The following is a 19,212-nucleotide window of genomic DNA, read 5'->3' as shown; positions in this document are numbered from 1 at the left end:
CGGACTGAAACTGGCTCCTTAGAAGTCAATACCTGAATCAAGTTCTCAAGGCTATGGTCCTGCTGATCAGTTAAGCCTCATGTTCCTCCTGGTGGCAGCTGACAGGGGGCCGAGGAGTGAGGGGTTCACAAGCAAGCGGTCTAAGGGAGTCTAGGAGGCTCTGAAAGCACCACCCGAGGCCCAGGATTGGCAATTAGGGGGGTCGGAGTGTTGGGGAATGAGTGTGGAGGTGGGAACAACTTAAGAACCCTGCACCGAGCATTGGCTGTTTTGGCTTGGTTTTTTTCCAGTTTTCCATCCCAAGGATTGAAAACTGTTTCTTTTGTTCCTTCAATGTCCAGAATTCTGCTGGGTGCCATGGACTCTTGGGGAGGAAAGAATGAGATAACTTGTATTGATTCATCTATTCAGCAGAAACTAATTGAATGTTTACCTTATCCAAGATATGGTGGAAGTGCATAGATTTATAATAATTTTTCATTGGTATCATGTCTTAATGGTTGGGAATGTTTTCACACCCAGTGTTTTATTTGGACCTCATAACACACCATGAAGAAGGAGGGTCGCTATCTCCCTTTCTGATGAGAAAACTGAGGCTCTGCAGAGGAAACTGATTCCCCCAAAGCCATACAGCTAGGAAGGAGAGAAGTAAAGCTTTACAAGCAGATACTCTTGTTCTTAATCTGATAGTCTTGCCAGGATACTGAGATGACCAATGCCTGAATCCTAGGAGCTCACAAACCAATTGAGATAAGCAAGGCCAGTGTACCAATGTGTCAGGGGTCCCCAGGACCACCATCAGTTTCAGTGATGAGCCTAGGAGAACTCACAGGACCCAGGATATAGTCATGCTCATGGCTTATTACAGCGAAAGTATCCAAAGCAAAATCCCCAAAGGGAAAATGTGCATGGGGTGAAGTGTGGGGGAAAGCAGGCACAAGCCTCCAAGATCCTCTCCCAGTAGAATCACTTGGGATGTGTGTGACTTGTGACAACAGGGGTGAAGTGTTGTCTATCAGGCAGGCAAGCCCATGAGAGACTCAGTGCCCAAGAGTTTTACTGGGGGCTGGTGACACAAACACCCTCCACCTGGCAGGTACCGAATTCCAGAGTCCCAGAAGGACCTCAGGGCTCAGGACAGACCATATTAAGCACAGTATCCTACCCTTATCAGTTTTGGAATCCAAGTTCCTCCCGAAATCCAAGTTCCCAGACACCAGCTGAGGACCAACCTTGCAAGCAGGCCTTTCAAAAGGCAGCACCTCAGGCCCGCTATGGTAGTTCTTTTCTGCACTACCAAGAACCTCAGCACAAAGCATGGGATGGAAAGAGCTTATGAGGAGCGCAGACCAACATACACAGAGTTCAGCCATTCAGAAATGGACGATTATGCTTCAACGAGGGCTTCATAGAGGATCCCACATTTAAATACACCCCAACTGTGTAAATCACACCTTTTTATTTTCTGTGCTTCTGGTGCTCTGACGTTTGGGGCCTTGCTGACTGGGGAAGGGGTGCCTTCCAACCCCCACCCCAGGGTTAGCTAATTCCTAGAGACAGTAACTGAGCATGCCTAGCGTTTGCAAACTATCCAACCCGGAACCCACGCCCCCAACCACTTCCTTCATTGGCTTTCACACTTGGGGCCATTATCTCCCTGCCCCAGTCACCCCAGGGCCAGGTGTCAGACACCCAGGGGCAGCCCCTCTACCCCAGAGCCCACTGAAATTATTCAAACTAGCCAATCCTGAGCCTGCTTGCCTGGCCTTGCTTCTCGGCAGGAACCACGAGAAGAGCCCTTGCTCATGTTTCCTCTCTTGGCCTCCTGACTGACGCCAGGGCTTGAAGGGCCCCCTCCTTCTGGGACTGTAATGAACCATCTTTCCAATGCCAAGCATCTCCTGATCTGCTGGCCTCATAATACCTGAATGATAATAAAACCTACATTTTAAAACACCAACCCCCAACCCCACCACCTTCCTTGTGATGGTGAAAGGGCTCAGTAGCAAAGAGGAGTTTCTAAGGAGGGGATCGGTGAGCCTGGAGGAGAGAGGAGGGAAACCATGAGCCAACTGTGTGTAGAAGGCATTCAGCCTCTACGGAATTATGGAGCATCCACAATGTGCCTCGTGTGGTGGGTGGGGCATGTGCTCCTTGAGTAGGGACAACCAAGGGTTACAGGGGCGGATTTTTCCTCATTATTCCCAGTGCCCCACCCCACTGGGTGCTATCTTTCTTCAAGAGGTCCCCCGACCCCTTCAGCCTGAAATGTCCTCTATCCTCTTCTCCGTTTACCCAAGTCATCTTGCTTCCAGGGCATCACCTGAATGAAGAGTTCCCAACCCATATTAACCTACATCTTCTCTGAACTTCTACCCAGCACCACACTGTTGCACATAAAATGACCCTCTGTTCTATTTATTTTTCTTTTTTCTCATGTTCAGTATTCAGTGTGTCTTCTTAACCAGATCACAAACTCTTTAAGGGAGTGTCGTGTCCCCCAGAGCATGGCATGATGCCTTTCTCATTGTAGTTTCCCCTAATAACTACTAACTGATTCAGAAAAGAGAAATCACGGTCTGTTTTTCTATGCAGTCTCCTGAAATATAAGCCAGAGTTTAATGTTATTGAAAAATAATTCTAAAGAACTTGGAGTATTAAAGTGTGAACCTGAAAAGAAACTTAGGTGTGTCAAAGCTTCAGTCTCCCTTAATCCTCTGGTTGGAGACACACTGTGTAGCCTTTAGGACTCTACCTATTTATTTCTCTCCACTTCCCTCTCCACCTGGAGGTCCTCACCCTTCATCAAGTGTCATTCTTTGCTTTGCAACTGAAAAAAAAAAAATTCAGAACCCAAGGAGGAAATTAGCCTTCATGTAGGTCATGTAGGCTTCTGAATGGAGACCCATGTGGTTTGGTTTACCCAGGATTGTCCCAGTTTTTTTTTTTTTTTTTTTGGTACGCAGGCCTCTCACTGTTGTGGGCTTTCCCGTTGTGGAGCACAGGCTCCAGACGTGCAGGCTCAGCAGCCATGGCTCGCAGGCCCAGCCGCTCCGCGGCATGTGGGATCTTCCCAGACCGGGGCACGAACCCGTGTCCCCTGCATCGGCAGGCGGACTCTCAACCACTGCGCCACCAGGGAAGCCCATCCCAGTTTTTAAACTGAAGTCCCACACTCTGGGAACTCCCTCTATCCTGGGCATACCAGGACAGTTGGTCATCCTGGACAAGTCTGTGGCAATGCAAGCCTGGAAATTATTTGGCAGAAATTGTGAGGAAAGGAGAGGAATTTACCTTTTGCTCCTAAGAAGGAAAAGACTATAAAGCCAGAAGCACAGGGGAAGATGTGGAAAGGAATGGTGGGAGGGTCCCTGACAGCTGACTTGGTCAAGACCTCACAGGAGGAGGATGCCTTTTCTATTTCAAGTAGTTGGTCATGTACTGCAGTGTCCATCCTTCCATCTCCTTTAACCGTCAGTCAAGTCAGCTACAAAGATTCATACAAATGCTTTGTGCAAGTTTCTTGTTTGTTCCCTGTTCTTTTAGACTTTCCACAATCCATGGAGTGACAGTTTGGGTTTTAAGAAGCTGCTCTCATCTGGGTTCTGCAGTTTGCTTTTACTGAGGGCCAGCCGCTTTGGGGCCCGCTAGGTACTGATGGTATGGTTGGAGGACCAAAGTAAATAAGGTCCAAACTGCCCTGAGTAGCAGTTGTTAGTTTTGACTGTGTGGCCTGCACGTAGTAGGTCTCAATAAGTACTTTTTGAGGAAATTGCTTGCAGGGCTCCCCACGCTCCGAACTTTTCTTCGTTATTCCCTTTACCTACACCTGCCTCAATCAAGATGTTCAAGAGACTTTCTTGACAGTCCAGTGGTTAAGACTCCATGCTTCCAGTGCAGGGGATGTAGGTTGAATCCCTGGTTAGGGATGTTATATGGGATGTAACATGTTACATGTTACATGGCCAAAAAGAAAAAAAAAAAGAAACAGATATTCAAGATAATTGTTTCTGAGTAAGGGATGATGAGACTCTTTCCTTTTTGGTGGCTCTCAACTTTAGCCGCACACTGGAAACACCTAGCTTTAAAAAGAATGCCCAGGGCGCTTCCCTGGTGGCGCAGTGGTTGAGAGTCCACCTGCCGATGCAGGGGACACGGGTTTGTGCCCCGGTCCGGGAAGATCCCACATGCCGTGGAGCGGCTGGGCCTGTGAGCCATGGCCGCTGAGCCTGCACGTCCGGAGCCTGTGCTCCGCAATGGGAGAGGCCACAACAGTGAGAGGCCCGCTTACTGCAAAAACAAAGAAAAAAAAAAGAATGCCCAGGTACCACCCCCAGAGATTCAGATTTAATTGGTCTGGGATGGAGCCTTGAGTGAAGGAAGGGTGCAAAAATCCCCAGCTAACCTTAATGTGCAGAACCACTTAGAGGATTTGCAGGCACTACATCATCATGTCTTCCAGCCATTGTCACGGTTCCCTACATCCCTGAAAGAGGAAAGCAGACAACACAGTAGCAAAATTTCCTCTCAAAGGACATACAAGTCTAGGGGAAATCCCCCCTCACCACCGAAGGAGCTACAGAACCTTCTCTCCATTAGGTTTCTCCCAAGAACCCTCTCCCATCATGTGTTAAGAACTCCACTGGGTCACCACTTTAGTTCACAGATGCCACCAACCAGCCATCAGCTGGTAATGATTTCTGGTCAGATGCAAACAATTAAGTTAAGGAGAAAAGAATCCACATTCCATTATCAATCCCCTAAATGGCTCACTCCCTGGTCTAATTGCCTTCTGAGTTCCCCAGACAACTGTGGCTAATAAGGCGAACACCCCAAAGAGCCAAAACTTGGACCCAGAAGGAAAAGAGCCCAGGATGCTCAGCTGTCTCAGGGTTGGCCTTGAGAATGGCTGACCCACCAGCGAGGAAGCCACTGACTCCATCACCACAGCACCTTCCCTCCCCGCCTCTCCTCCTCCCCCTCTTACAGTCTCTCTCCAAAAAACTCAAGGCAACTGCCGCCTGATTTTTGATGGATTGGCCACTGTGTTTTATTCGACAACGTATATTACTCTGCCAATATGAATTTGCAAGATGGTAAAAATACAACCCCCGGAAAAGATTACATGAAAGGGAAAAAAAAATCATTAGGCAATTAAGAATGGCAATAATTCACCCATATCTATGCTTTGGGAAGAAATATTGCCCCAGGGAATTAGCTCTGCTTATCACTTTGTCATCTGTCTGGGGTGTAAGTGAGAGGAGGTTTCGTGCGCATTGCTGATGATTTCCTGCAGTATTTCTAAGCATGATCAAAACGAATGCCAGGCTTTTAATAGAATCCTGTCTCTCTGGAGGTAGCTGTAATTTGTACACAGGAAGCTGAGCTACTAAATTAACTAAACATATGTGTTCCTTAAGCACCTCCACATAAATCCCTTTCCGAAGAACCATCTTCTGACAATCAAAGTGTTTTTGAGCTGCAAGAGATCTTAGGGGTCATTGGCCACTCTCATCTTTGTATGGATGAGGACATTTAAGGCCCAGAGAGAGAAAGTAATTTGCTAAGGTTGCACAGCTAATAGAGACGAAAGTACAACTAAAGCCCTGGACCTCCCAATCCTTAATCTAGCAGGAGTCTTTCTGCCTGCTCCTTGGCCAAATTATTATCCATGACTGGCCTCAGGCACTAACTTCAAAACCCTCTTTTTGGGAACACCTTCCTTGGCTCTCCCGCTGCACCCCAGGCTGCATTAAGTGTTTGTCTTATGTTCTCCCATCTCCACTTTGTACCTGCCTCACCACTACATTTCCCACACTATTACATCATGGTAGGAGCACATTTTCTGTTGTGTGCCCCCAGTAGACTGGGAGCAAATTGAGATCAGGGATGTTTTACATTCATTTTAATGTCCTAAGTACCTGAAACAAACTAGGTGTCCTACAAATGTGATTTGAATAAAGCAATAAGGCATGGTTGCTCTTGTCACGAGGAGGAAAGGAACTCTTTGTTCACTCCTTGTGTTTTGAGATAACAAGCCAACCTCCTTTATCCTGTTAGAGGGACCCAGAGAGGAGGTCTTTGGCCATCATGATGCCACAGAAATTCCTCATCTGTAACCTTGCTCTCCTTCTCACTCCACCTCCTGCCCCATCTCCCTACTCTCCTCTAAGAGTCCATTGTCTAATTAGCCCAGTTGCCTCCATGTTTATGAACACACCAAGTTCATTCCCATTTCTATAATAGGTTCTTATTGAGCTTCTTACCTGAAAAGTCTCCTACTCCTTTCCCCACCCCATACCCTCCATGGAGCTGTCCATGTTTAGCCTCAGACCACACTGATGGTCGCCTTGTTTCATCACCTATGGCACTTGGTCTGCATCTCCCCTTCTAGAACCATATTACTCACCCTTGCATATTGATGGCTCATTGGGTCATGTTTCTAAATATTGATACTCTAATAAGACTGCAAATACTTTTGAGTCACACTTCTTTTATATCTGTCACAAAATATTTTCTATAGGTGATCAGGTGAAATGTTAAGATGCCCATTGGCTGAATGTGATTTGGGAAGCATCTTGCACCCCAAGATCAGTCATCCACTAGTGGTGGTCTGACAATCTCATAGCATTACAAGGCCTCATGAGACAGCCCAGAGGCAGGTACGGAAGGAGGGAATGGTCACATGGAACACATGGCAGTGATCCTCCATCAGTTGGACTGGGAACCAGCTGCATGCAACAGAAACCTGAATGCTGCGGCCGAGTATATTTTACAAAAATGGCCACAGCTATATTTCCAGTCCCATGTGTTTCTATCTCATAAAGGAGTGGAGCCTCTTTCCTCTCCCCTTGCGAATGAACTGGCCTCTGACTGACTCAGTGAATAGAATGCAGTGGAATCAACACTGCATAATACTCTAAGCTAGTTGATTCAAGGTAACCTGGCCTCTGCCTGGATCTCCCTCTCTTGGGATGCCTGACCTTAGAGCCCGGGGAACCATGTTGTGAGGAAGTTCAGGCCAAATGCTGGTATTTCAGCTGAAGTCTCAGCTTAGGCCTCAGTCACCAGTCAGCTTCAACTACCAGACCTGTAAGTAAGCAAAGCTTCAGATAACTCCAATCCTGTATCCTTCCCATTGTCTAAACCGACTCTAAGTAGAGCAGAGACAAGCTATCCTCACCTGCCTAGACCACAGGTTCATGAGCAAAATGACTGCTGTTGTTGTTGTTTTAAGCCACAAAGCTGTAGGGTGGTTTATTACAGATTAAAACCTGAACAAGGGCTTAACCAAATAAGATGTTCTTTTTCTCATATGACAGAGTCCAAGAGTAGGCAGCATAGATGCAGTGCTCAAGGAAAAGGCTTCTTCTCCCTTCCTGGTTCACCAACCTTAGCAGGTGACTTTGGTTCTTGAGATGGCAACTTGGCTGCCTCACCTATGGGCATCACATCCGAGTTCCAGGCCAGAAGAAAGGAAGAGGGAACAGGGCAAATGAAGTGAACGGGCCTATGCCCACTAAGTCTGCCCTCTTTTCCAAGCTCTCCTAAAAACCCCACCAGAAACTTCGTGTATCATCTCAGATCTCATCAGTTAGAACTTTATGGCATGGCTGCCCCTCTCTGCAAGGCAGCCTGGATAGTTGAGTGTGTGGAGGAGTGTGTGCAAGCGTGGGTGTATGTGTATGTTTGTTTATAAGGATAGCAGCTACCTTGTAGGAGTCTATTAAAATTATACGAGACAGGGCTTCCCTGGTGGTGCAGTGGTTGAGAGTCCGCCTGCCGATGCAGGGGACACGGGTTCGTGCCCCGGTCTGGGAGGATCCCACATGCCGCGGAGCAGCTGGGCCCGTGAGCCATGGCTGCTGAGCCTGCGCGTCCAGAGCCTGTGCTCTGCAATGGGAGAGGCCACAACAGTGAGAGGCCCGCGTACCACAAAAACAAACAAACAAACAAAAATTATACGAGACATGGACACAGTGGTACAGCCCCCAGAGACCTGGCCCTCTCAGGGTCAATGCATGCTCCACACTGACGTGGAGGAGCACTGCTGTCCCCACTTCTGTGACTCACTTTGTAACTTGGGACACAGAGGCACCGTGAGGTCCCCAAGTCTTATCAAGAGACTCGTGCTCATAGCTCTTCTGTGTTCTTCCCTTTACAAAGCTCAGATATGAATCCGTGGGGAGAGGCAGCCCTTGCCTCCCCACTCCAGTCTTTCCCACAGCTCTTCTCTGGCTAAAGGGCCTCACTCAATTCAAGTCCTGCTGGCCCTGTCACAACCCATCCCATACGCTCAGCCACCTATGGTTCTTTGGAGGCTCAAGCTGGATCCCCTGCTGCAAACACACCCCCTACTAAAGGTGAGTGAGCCTCCCATACGCATCATGATAGTTAATCTTATGTGTCAATTTGGCTGGACCATGGTGCCCAAGTATTTGGTCAAATATTATTCTGGATGTTTCTGTGAAACTGTTTCTTGGATGTGATTTAACACTTACATTGGTGGACTTTGAGTAAAACAGATTACCCTCTATAATGTAGGTTGGACCTCCTCTAATCAGTTGAGTGCCTTAATAGAACAAAGACTGACCTCCCCCAAGCAGGAAGGAATTCTGCCAGCAGACTGCCTTTGGATTTGGACTACAACCCTTCTCTGGATCTCCAGCCTCCTGGCCCGCCCTGTGGATTTTGTACTTACCAAGTCTCCACCCATCTAAATATCTATCTATCTATCTATCTTATCTATATCTCTAAGCATACACACACACACACAGGCACACACATACCCTGTTGGTTCTGTTTCTCTGGAAACCCTAACACGTGTATCAAGACCCTGTAAAATAACCTCTTACTTGAGATGCCCAAGGAAAATAAAGCAATTTTCTTCCTACTTTGATTTTCAATCAGTATTTTATGGAGCCTAAGCTATTGCAGGGAATTGCATTAGGGGCCGAGGGGAAACAAATATGAACATGACGCAGACCTTGCTCTTAGGGAGCTCACGCGCTGGATGGGTCACATGGCACCAGCATTTCCCAAAGTGTGAGCCACATAATAGTGACCCAGAGATATGCTCCGTAACCAAAGGATTCCTTGGTCTCAGAAGTTTTGGGAATGCCACTTGGAGAGATTTTAATGATATGTCCTTGTTTGCTTGAGACAGTTCCAGTTTGCACCAATTGTCTTGGCATCCTTAATAATGGCGCCCTTTTCACTCTCTGAGAGTTCTCAGTTGGATCATAAATTGTATGGTCACCCCGGTTACATTACATGAGCATTTTAAAGGCGCTGAGTCATCCTGCTTGAAAGAAACCCGTTTAACTATGTTAAGCCTGGTGTTTCCCAAATGCATCTGAGAGTGGAATTATTTTTTTTACATTAACATCTATTAACATCTCCCAGGATCAATGTTCTGAAGAACATTGACATAGACAGAAGTAACAGTTGAGTAACCTACACACACAGCAAATAATAAGGGCCAGAGGGTCAGAGAAGACGTCCTGAGGGAGGGGGTGTGCATTAGGACTTGAAGAATGAGCACGATTTTAATAGGAAGAAAGAAGGTAGGAAGACACTCCATGTGGTGAAGCAGCATCAGTCAAAGTTAGTTGTCCTTAACGTGAGTAAGAAAGTCTTGAAACAGCAGCTCTGCCTGAAGAGAAGGTTTCTCTCCTCTTCATTACTTCCATTCTAATGACCTGTTTGACTCATGGCTGTTAACACAGTCTCACCTCCTCATCAAGGAGGACAACAGAGAGTCCTACCCATGGTGTAGGAACCCAACAAATAGTTGCTGATTGATAGGTTGACTAAACAAGGAAACTGCTGTTGAAATAGTTAGCGTATTTTCACAGCAGTCATCAGCATCCCAGAAGTCATTCCCCATCAGTCTCAACTTCTCAGATATCTTTATCTATGTCTAGACTGATGGATCACATTAAGCGAACAATGACCACATCAGCAAGTAGTTGAATCCAGTGCAGTGATTAAAAACCACTAGCTTCGCTCATGCAGTGTGGCAGAGGACCCCTCTCCCCTTGGGATTTGATGACTGATTCTTGGAGAGTGCAAGACTGTGAAGAGAAGAGCTCCCCAAATGACAGGGTCCGTCTTTGGCTATGCCCTAGCTCATTAGAAGTTCCCTGAGGGAAGGGATCAGGGTGTAAATGTTTCTAAAATATCACCCACCATTCTAGCCTCACATCCAACAGGCACTCAACAGAATATTCTTTAGCATGAAATGAGTAAGTTTTTAATTCATGCAACTGCACTGAGTCTCATTTCCCTCCATCAAAATTAATAATTAATGATTAATTAATTAATGGTTAATGATTTCTGTCCTCATGTGTTCAGTAACTGAGAAATCAGTTGGTGTCCCCATATAACTCTTAGCATTTAGGCAAGATTGACTGAAGCTCTCTTTCCATAGATTTGAGAAAGGCCAAAGTCTTCCCCAAGATTTCTGCAAACCCCATCCCTGAGCCCCAAATCCCTGAATTGGTTGCATTTGGAGAATGTCTTACTCCCCTGAACTCAATCTCTGCATTGTACACAGCATTTATCTGGCTCAGGATTCGGACTAAAATTTCCATCAATTTCCAGACACACCATGTGCACAAGGCACTTGGGTGTGCAGTAGACTTTATTGAGTGTTTGAAGAGGTGGAGGTATTTCTATCAGAACAAGATACTCAAGAATTAATATCATTAAGAAAATAATGAAAGTAAGAAAATATTCTTCATTAAGAAAATAATAATAAATATAAAAGAACCTAAGCCATTCTATGTCTTGGGCTCCATACTAACTTCTTCTCTCCTTCCTCTCATCTTGTCAGAGTTATCTTGCCCTTTCCTTTATGGGACAAAAAATTAGTTTTTCCAGTTTTGTTATGCAGAGTAGTTCTGCTCTCTTTTGTTACCTAAACTCTGTCCCAGGCCTTCTTTGCTTCTTTGAAGCCCAGAAAGGATCACCTATAAGGGCCAAGGCAGTTGAGTGCCTAGACTAAAGCTTTCCTCTTCCATAGTCTTCAGGGGATGAGAAGAGGTTGGTTGATTCTCAGTTTTCCTTATAACATTGAAGTGAATCAGGAAGCTGTTTTCAGCAACCTCCCAAATTACTGCTTGTATATAATTGTGAACTTTCCTTGGCAAGCTTAATCTCAGTTAGACATTCCCGCTCCCCCTTTGCAATCTTTCCCTTGATCCCAGCATCAGAGATCACAAACTTATTTTAATACAGACCTAAGGTAATTCTGGTCTCTTTTCTATTTTCCTACAATGGTCCTTTATCCCTCCCAATTTTTGAGCAGATATATATATAATGCCCTCCTCTCTGAAGACTTGGTGTCCTAGCTGGGATTCTCTCAGCAGCAGATCCTGAGACAAGGACATTGTTGCAGGTCACTTATTTGGGAGGTAAGCCCAGAAAGGGGTGAAGGATTAGGAAGAATGGGACAGAGAAGGAGAAAAAGGCAATTTAAAGACACATTGTCAAGGTTGCAGTGATGATAGGCAGTGAGCACTCTGGTCCACAGGACTTCTGAGAATTAGAGAGAATCCCATGTGAAGTCGTCCATCTGAAGGTTGGGAGGTTGGAATATTTGTCCACTGGTTCCCATCCCCAACTGGAAAAGGATTACTCCCAAGGACAATAATGCCCCTGCATTTCTGGGATGCATTTGCTCATTGCTTGAGCAAGTTCCTCCTGGAGAAGGTCATGGGGTGGAAATCAGTGTGCCCTTGGGATGGAACTAGGCCAGTATGTGTCTGAACTCATCTGGAACTACCCCTCATATTTGCAGCTGATATTGGTGAATGGACAGGACCTGACAGATGCCACCAAAATCATATCCTGCACATGGTAAGTGCTCCGTTTGTTAAAAGGCAAAAGGAAGATGCTTAATCACAGTTCACACTTCTTCAGAGGCTCCCGCCAAGACTTCAGAAACTCTACAAGGTTGAAATAAGCTGTCAAGTATAACCATTATATACCCTTGATTCCTGTTGTTGTCATTTGGTCTTTTATCAAATGTTTGTCCCTCCTGTCTTTGGTACACAGTAGGATAGCACTTATTTGCCACCTGGACTTAAGCATGGTCATATGACTTTGGCCAATGAAAGGTAACAGCAAGTTACATGTGTCACTTCTGGACAGTAGATTTAAAAGACGGTATGTGATTCACTAGCTCTCTTTTCCCTGCCTCTGCAATCACGCATATGTTGAAACAGAGACTTCATAAATCTGGAACCCTGCATAACTAGGAAGCACAGAACCCTCCTGTTGACCCCTGATGGACATATAGCCAATCAGGAAATAAACTGTGTATTTGAAGGGCTGTAGTATCACCAAACCTATCCGAACTGATGTAGTCCCTGCGTGGAAACAACATGGATGGAGTTTGCCTCTTGTATAATTTAGGGCTAAGATGCTTATAGATGAAGTGGGTATTATTCAGGAAAAAAAGTACATTTAGGGAGTTCTCTGGTGGTCCAGTGGTTAAGATTGCACTTCCACTGCAGGGGGTGTGGGTTCGATCCCTAGTCTGGGAAATAAGATCCTGCATGCCACAAGGCACGGCCAAAAAATAGGGGGAAAAAAGTACATTTAGAAAAGTCAGCCAATTTCAATAAAACTAAAATCACATTATGCAGCTGAAAGTTAACTAAATTATGTTATCTGCTGCTTTGAATCATTTGAGCCACGATTTTCTTCCATTACCATAAGTGTATCTACCTTCATCCTTATCCCTAGGGAAGCAGTGCCCATGGCAAGGACATGGAACATGTAAAAAGTTATATGCCAATCCCCTGAGGAGGAGGGAAGAAAGGAAGAAAGCTTTGTTATCATCATATTGCATATTTTAATATATATCTCCTTTAGTCCACATAACAGCCTCTGAAACCCCATCATACAGACAAGGAAATGGAGGCTTAGAGGTGACAGGCCTCGCCCGCAGTTACACAGCTAGTTGTCCACTATATCACAATGCCTTTCAACACCAGGCTCCAAACTTTTAATAGCTTAGTTGTTTTTGCTCCAGTTGTATTGATGTACAATTGACATATAACGTTGTCTAAGGTGTACAGCATAATGATCTGATACAGATATGTATTGTGAAATTATTGCCACAATAAGTTTAGTTAGTATCCATCAGCTTCCATAGTTATAAAAATTTTTTTATCCTTATGATGAGAACTTTAAAGATCTGCTCTCTTAACAACTTTCAAATATCCAGTACTCTATTGTTAACTATAATCTGGCTTAGTTTTTCCTCTTTAAAACACGATGAATATGACCAGAGACTTCTGTAGCTCTGTCTCCTACCACATCAAGTCTAATCTCCTCTTATCACTTGCACAGCCCTCAATGCTTAGCTCCTCCAGCTCTAGACCACCAGGAAGAGCCCCTGACTTGTTTCCACCTCTGTAACTCTCTCAGCGTATACCCGTCTCTCTCCATCACCTCTAACTCTTCAGTACTACTCATCTATTAAAGCTGCCAGGAGCTGAGAGAGCAACAAACCAGAAATGAAAGAGTTAAGCCCTTAATCAATTACTGGGATAATATAAGCAAGAAGCTAAAACTAGAAAAATGCCAACTCCCCTGTTCCATTTTCCCTTATGGAACAAGGGAACAGTCGAGGATCAGTTGGATCAGCACAGACATGGGGGTCATCTCACTGTTGAGGGAGACCCAGATAGAAGGTTCTGGCAGTTTTATGGACCCTGGGACTCAGGAAGAGGGAGAGAGGAGGGCCTATGGTCAGGCCTGAAAAAAATCACACATAGATTTTCAATAAGAATCTGGACTCCTAAAAAAGCTTATCTAAATACTTTGCCTGAAGGTCAAACTTCCAGCCTTAGCTCATGAGTCAAAGCTGGAAAACCATCTGAAACCAAGAACCTGGAGCAGAGGTCAAGAATCCTTTTTACCTAGAACCACCTGTAAGACACAAGCTGGTCAATGTAAGGAACCAATGCCAGACAGAGATCCAGAGACCAGGGAGCCACGTGGGTGTGTCCCACACCCACCATAGGACACAGAACCAAGCCTGATCCTGAGGCTAATCCCAAGATAGAAATTGTCTGGATGAGGGATGTGTGATTGCATGAACCCAACGGGGGCTTTTGAGACTAGTGCTGAATGAGTAAGAAGAGGACTGTGGCTGCTGTGTGTTCTCACTGGGGCTCGGGAGCGCTAGCAGGGCAGAGGGTTGGCAGACGCTGGAAGGAGCTTCCCTAATAACAGTAAAGCCAAGGGAACCTGACCTCCACTGCGAACTTCCTTGTTCATCCATTAAAGACTAAGAGGCCAATGTGGAGCATGGACTGAACAAGACCAGCCCATCCACACCACCCAATCTGCTTTCCCCACTCAGTGCGCCTACCTTTCCAGCAAACACAGACCACTGGACACATCAACTTCATCGGGTCCTACCTGTGTGTCAGCTTCCAGTTTCTGCACACCAGAATCTTTCCTCCCCAGGTGGCTCTCCCTCTACCAGCTCTGGATGATGGCTCTGTGGGAAGATGGCTGCCCAGCCCTGGTCCCGCTGAAGCTAGGGAACCCAACAGTCTGCTTTGCGGTAAACCCACCGGCTGCTGGCCCTGGGCAGAGTACCACAGCCAAAGGGATCCAAACCTCCCTCTTCTGCAGTCTCACCCTCCCACTTTCTCCCCATCCCCCCAAAAAGGGGAAAATCAATTTCAATCAACGTGGAATGTAATATTATCAAATGTCAGCTGCTGAGGTCATGCGCTTCGAAAATTATCTTTGACAGCTTCTGGTCAACTTAATTAAGTGCTCCCCAAAAGGGGGGGAGGGAGGCAAAAATACTCTGATTGCTAGCTGCTATGCCTTTGTGCTTTAGAGACTCTATTGACGACTCTGAGCAAGATTGCCTTGGGGGTTTTATTGATAGATTCTCGCCTGATATTGGAATGATTCTTGCACAGATAAATCACATTTAGATTTGTTGGTAATTGAGGAGAATTGATTGGTGCAGGCGGGAAAACCCCAAGGGGTGGTCTCCTTGTCCTCACTGCAGGAAGCTCAGGGGAAAGTGGGGAGGGTGTCATCAAAGACCCGAGAGTCTGCAGGGGACCCAGGCCTCATTGTTTACCTGTCACTTCTGCCTCCTTCGAACCTTGCTCCACCTGCTCCCTCCCAAAAGGAGCACGAGATGCAGCCGGCCACGGCCCGGAAAAGGTTTCTTCCAGTCACTTTTTGGAGATGCTGTTTCAGGGGTGTCCTGGGCCATGTGACCATTGCCTCAACCTAAATCTCTCTTCATTCCAAGTCTGACTCTGCCTCTTTGCTGAGAACACTTCAAAGATTTCTGGGGGCTTTCCTGGTGGCGCAGTGGTTGGGAGTCCGCCTGCCGATGCAGGGGACACAGGTTCGTGCCCCAGTCCGGAAAGATCCCACATGCTGTGGAGCGGCTGGGCCCGTGAGCCGTGGCCGCTGAGCCTGCGCGTCCGGAGCCTGTGCTCCACAACAGGAGAGGCCGCAGTGGCGAGAGGCCCACGTACCGCAAAAAAAAAAAAAGATTTCTGGGCAGGGGGGTAGTTCAACGCCACAGCACGGCCTATGTGGGCTGGCCCTGCCTGTGTTCAACCTTCTCCCCGCCCCTCCTCTAAACTCTAAGCTTCTTCTAGCATCCTTCTCACCTCCTGGGACTCAGTTTCCTTGGGGGACAGATTGTGAGGGCTCCTCGGTTGGGACTTTCCCAAAATCCAGAGGCTGAAGCAGGTTGGAGCCAAGGGCATCAAAACCTGTCTGGACAGTGGAACCCTCCTGACAAATCACATCTCACGTGGCGCTCTGCGCTCACCAGGGAGACAAGGAGGGCTGTTCTGTGATCAGCACCCCATCAACGGGGCTATCTCTCTCCCTCATCCCCCCAAGATGGTCCCCTGGGGTTGTCAGTGAATGCAGTTGGAAAACCACTGACCCCATCCAACTCTACGATTTACAGACAGCTAATGCCCACAGTGGGAAATTGATCCGTCCAAGGCCTCACAGCCAAGAATAAGATTAGAGTTAGGGCTAGAACCTCAGACTCCTGACTCCCAAACTGACCCTCATTAACCATTTGCTTTTACCTATGCCCTGGTAGCCCTCTCATTTTAAAATCCAGAAAACTGAGGTTCAAAGGCATGATGTGATGCATCCAAGGTCAACAGAAAGGCCCTGTGCAAAACAAAAGTCAAACTCTGGTGCTCAAGTCCCTGTTAAAGATTCAAAAAACAGCTAACATTCCATTGAGCCTAGTTCCTATGGCCAAGGACACCTACCACCCTCTGGGTTGGTGCCTTCAAAGGCTGGCACTTCCTTCTCTCCAGGACCCTGCACACTGGAAGCTTTGGCTCTTCAGGTGCCCAGGTCCTCATCTTTCCACTTCACCCTGTGTTCTTAGATTCCTCCTTCTCACCAGTTCCTGCCCAGCTTGCGACAGGGAATGGTAGCAAACAATAAAGTGCTCAAGGAAACTGGGCACAGAAACACAAGCATTTGCCCCGGGAAAATCTCCTAACCCCTGAGGTCCCAGCAGAGGAAACATGGGGAATGTGTGGGTCCAGGAATAGGTCTGCCCTGCCCCCAGCAATGGGCAGTGGCTGCCGCTTGTGACAACTGAAGGTGCAGAGAAGGGAGGTTCCAGGTCCACATGGCTCTTCAAACACTGAAGAGGGGTTGCAGACTCTTTTTTTTTTAAATTAATTTGATGGAGCCAGGGGTGCCTGCCTAAGATGGGCCTCGAGGCTCTTAGTTGATTGGCCGCCCTCACACCTCTGAGCATGGAGAGAACTGCCCACTGTCAGTCCCAGACACCAGAATGGCTGGGCTGGGAGGGGATCTCAATTGTCCTCATGAGTCCCTGCAGAAATAGTGACACAGGTGACCAGAGCTGTCTTCAGGACGACCCCAGAGCCACTTCAATGACCAGGCAGATGTCCAGTGACTTCATCTGCTCAGACTGTTATAACAAAATCCCATAGACTGGGTGACTTAAACAGTAGACATTTATTTCTCACAATCCCGGAGGCTGAAAAGTCCAAAATCAAGGTGCTGGCAGATTCGGTTCCTGGTGACACCCTCCTCCTGGCCCCCTTCTTGCTGTGTGCTCATCTGGCCTTCCCTCAGTGCATGCACATGGAGAGAGGAAGTGGGAGATCTCTTTCTCTTCCTCTTCTTATAAGAACACTAATCCTATCAAGGGGACCCCACCCTCTTGACCTCATCTAAACCCAAGGCCCCACCTCCAAATACCATCACATTGGAGGTTAGGTCTTCAACAGAGGAATTTGGCGGGGGAGGACACAGACATTCATCCCATAACAACCAGTGTTTCAGGGATGCAGCCAAAAGTGGAGGAGGTGACAGCTGGAGGCTGATACCAAAGGACAGAAAGCTCAGAGACACATACTCAACCCAGAGCCCTCGGGCCTTCCTCAGTCTCACCTCCTCCTCTACCTCACCCAGTAATCTCACCCCCCCATTCAAGGTCCTTTGCTATTTGCAGGGTTGGCTCTCAGAAGAGATAAAGTAAGAGGTGACTGAGTTCACCCTGCAGGGAGCTGTGTGTTCAGTTTCCCTGCCCTGACTCCAAGCTCTTCCAGGGCAGCTGCCTAGGGCCATGTAGACAATGCCCGGCACCAAGGTACCCGGAGGAGGAGGGAGCGCAAATGGGAGCTGATATCAGCACATGTTCTGCTGGCTTAGGCCCAACTGAGCACCCTGATGACTGGCTACACCAGTGCCAAGCAAGGGGTCCCTTTTCCAGTGGGTGGCCCCAGGGGGTACTTTTATCACAAAAGCTCCCCATTAGTTAGTTTTGGCTCCTGATTTGACACAGGTCTCCCTCACACACCCTGAAGAAGGCCCCTCCCCCAGGGGGCATCCCTTGGCCTCCTGGACCCTGCCTGTCCCCTCCCAGCTAGCCCTCCACCTGGAGCTGTTCCTTTCTCTTCGCCACTCTGCTCTTGCATGGCTCCCCGAGCTAGACAGTTGGTAAAAACGCACATGTGAAGATGTCTTAATATTAAATATAATTAGATATTATACCACATGCAGGGCTGTATGATTAGTGAAATATATGATCATTAGTTATTAGATTAATGTGTCTACTTGTGTAACTGAAAGCCATTTGCAAGCCGAAATGAAATAGCTCAATTTGCTGTAATTGACTGATCTCCCAGAGAGAGAATTGTACATTTGCTTATGTACAAGGCGATTTCTTCAGATGTCGCCCCAGATGCAAGACAAAGAGCGAGTTCTTTTTGTGCCCCAAACCGCAGGGTTAGCTCTGCCACTAACTAGCTGGGCAGCAGTGACCAGGTCACCCACAGATGCATCAGAGGTTCCCACTGAATAGAAGTGCCAGGGTTGAGTTCCAGTTTCTTTCTGCTGAAGGTTTACCTTAGCTGAACTTCTCCAATTGCCCCCAAGGGAACATTGGCGTCCTGCTGGTCAAAGACAAATTGAGCTGCCTGGTAGACATTTTACCCCTGCACTCGCCCCATTTTTCTTCCTGTTTGTGTGTATATTGGTTTCCAGGACGACCGAGCTGCAACTAACTAACGAAAATGATTGCAAAGCACTCTGCAAATAGATGATAGAATTGGAATACTTATTGTTGTGGTTATGGTCTAATAATAACCAGATGCTAATGAGAGCAGCAAAAGATTAAATTAAAAATAGGCAAGCTGTTAGGTACACAGAGCTGGTTCAAGGGCACACGCCTGCTGCCCCAGCCTCCCTTCCCCACCCTGACAGGCAGGAACTTCCTGGCTTTGTAGGTGAGGCAAGACTTCTTCTTCCACCAGGAACATAGGCAGCTGAGTATTAGTAAATGGGCCATAAGTCGGGGAGTCCTCTGCCTTCGCTGGCAAGAAAAGGAAGAATAATAAATGGGAAATGAATGATTATATGAAGCTGAACGTCTGTCTTTTTAAAATTCCTCCATAGCTCATCTGATCCTCACAACTTCTTTTTGAATAAGTGATTTAGGTGGTAATTCACCCCACTGTACAGATAAGAAAATTGAGTCAGAGAAAAGCACAACTGTAGAATCTTGGGGAAATTGTTTTCCTCTCTGGATGACAGTTTTCTCAGGAGGAATACGATATGTTCACACTTCTGATTTTTATCATCACAGCCAGAAAAGTTAGTATCCTAATTTCTCTTCTAAAGATGTTTTCCCCTTTTTAA

The sequence above is a fragment of the Mesoplodon densirostris genome, chromosome 15 (genome assembly GCF_025265405.1).
Source record: "Mesoplodon densirostris isolate mMesDen1 chromosome 15, mMesDen1 primary haplotype, whole genome shotgun sequence".
Lineage (NCBI taxonomy): Eukaryota > Metazoa > Chordata > Mammalia > Artiodactyla > Ziphiidae > Mesoplodon > Mesoplodon densirostris.
The sequence above is the reverse complement of the archived record's forward strand: the minus strand, read 5'-3'. Positions refer to the sequence as shown.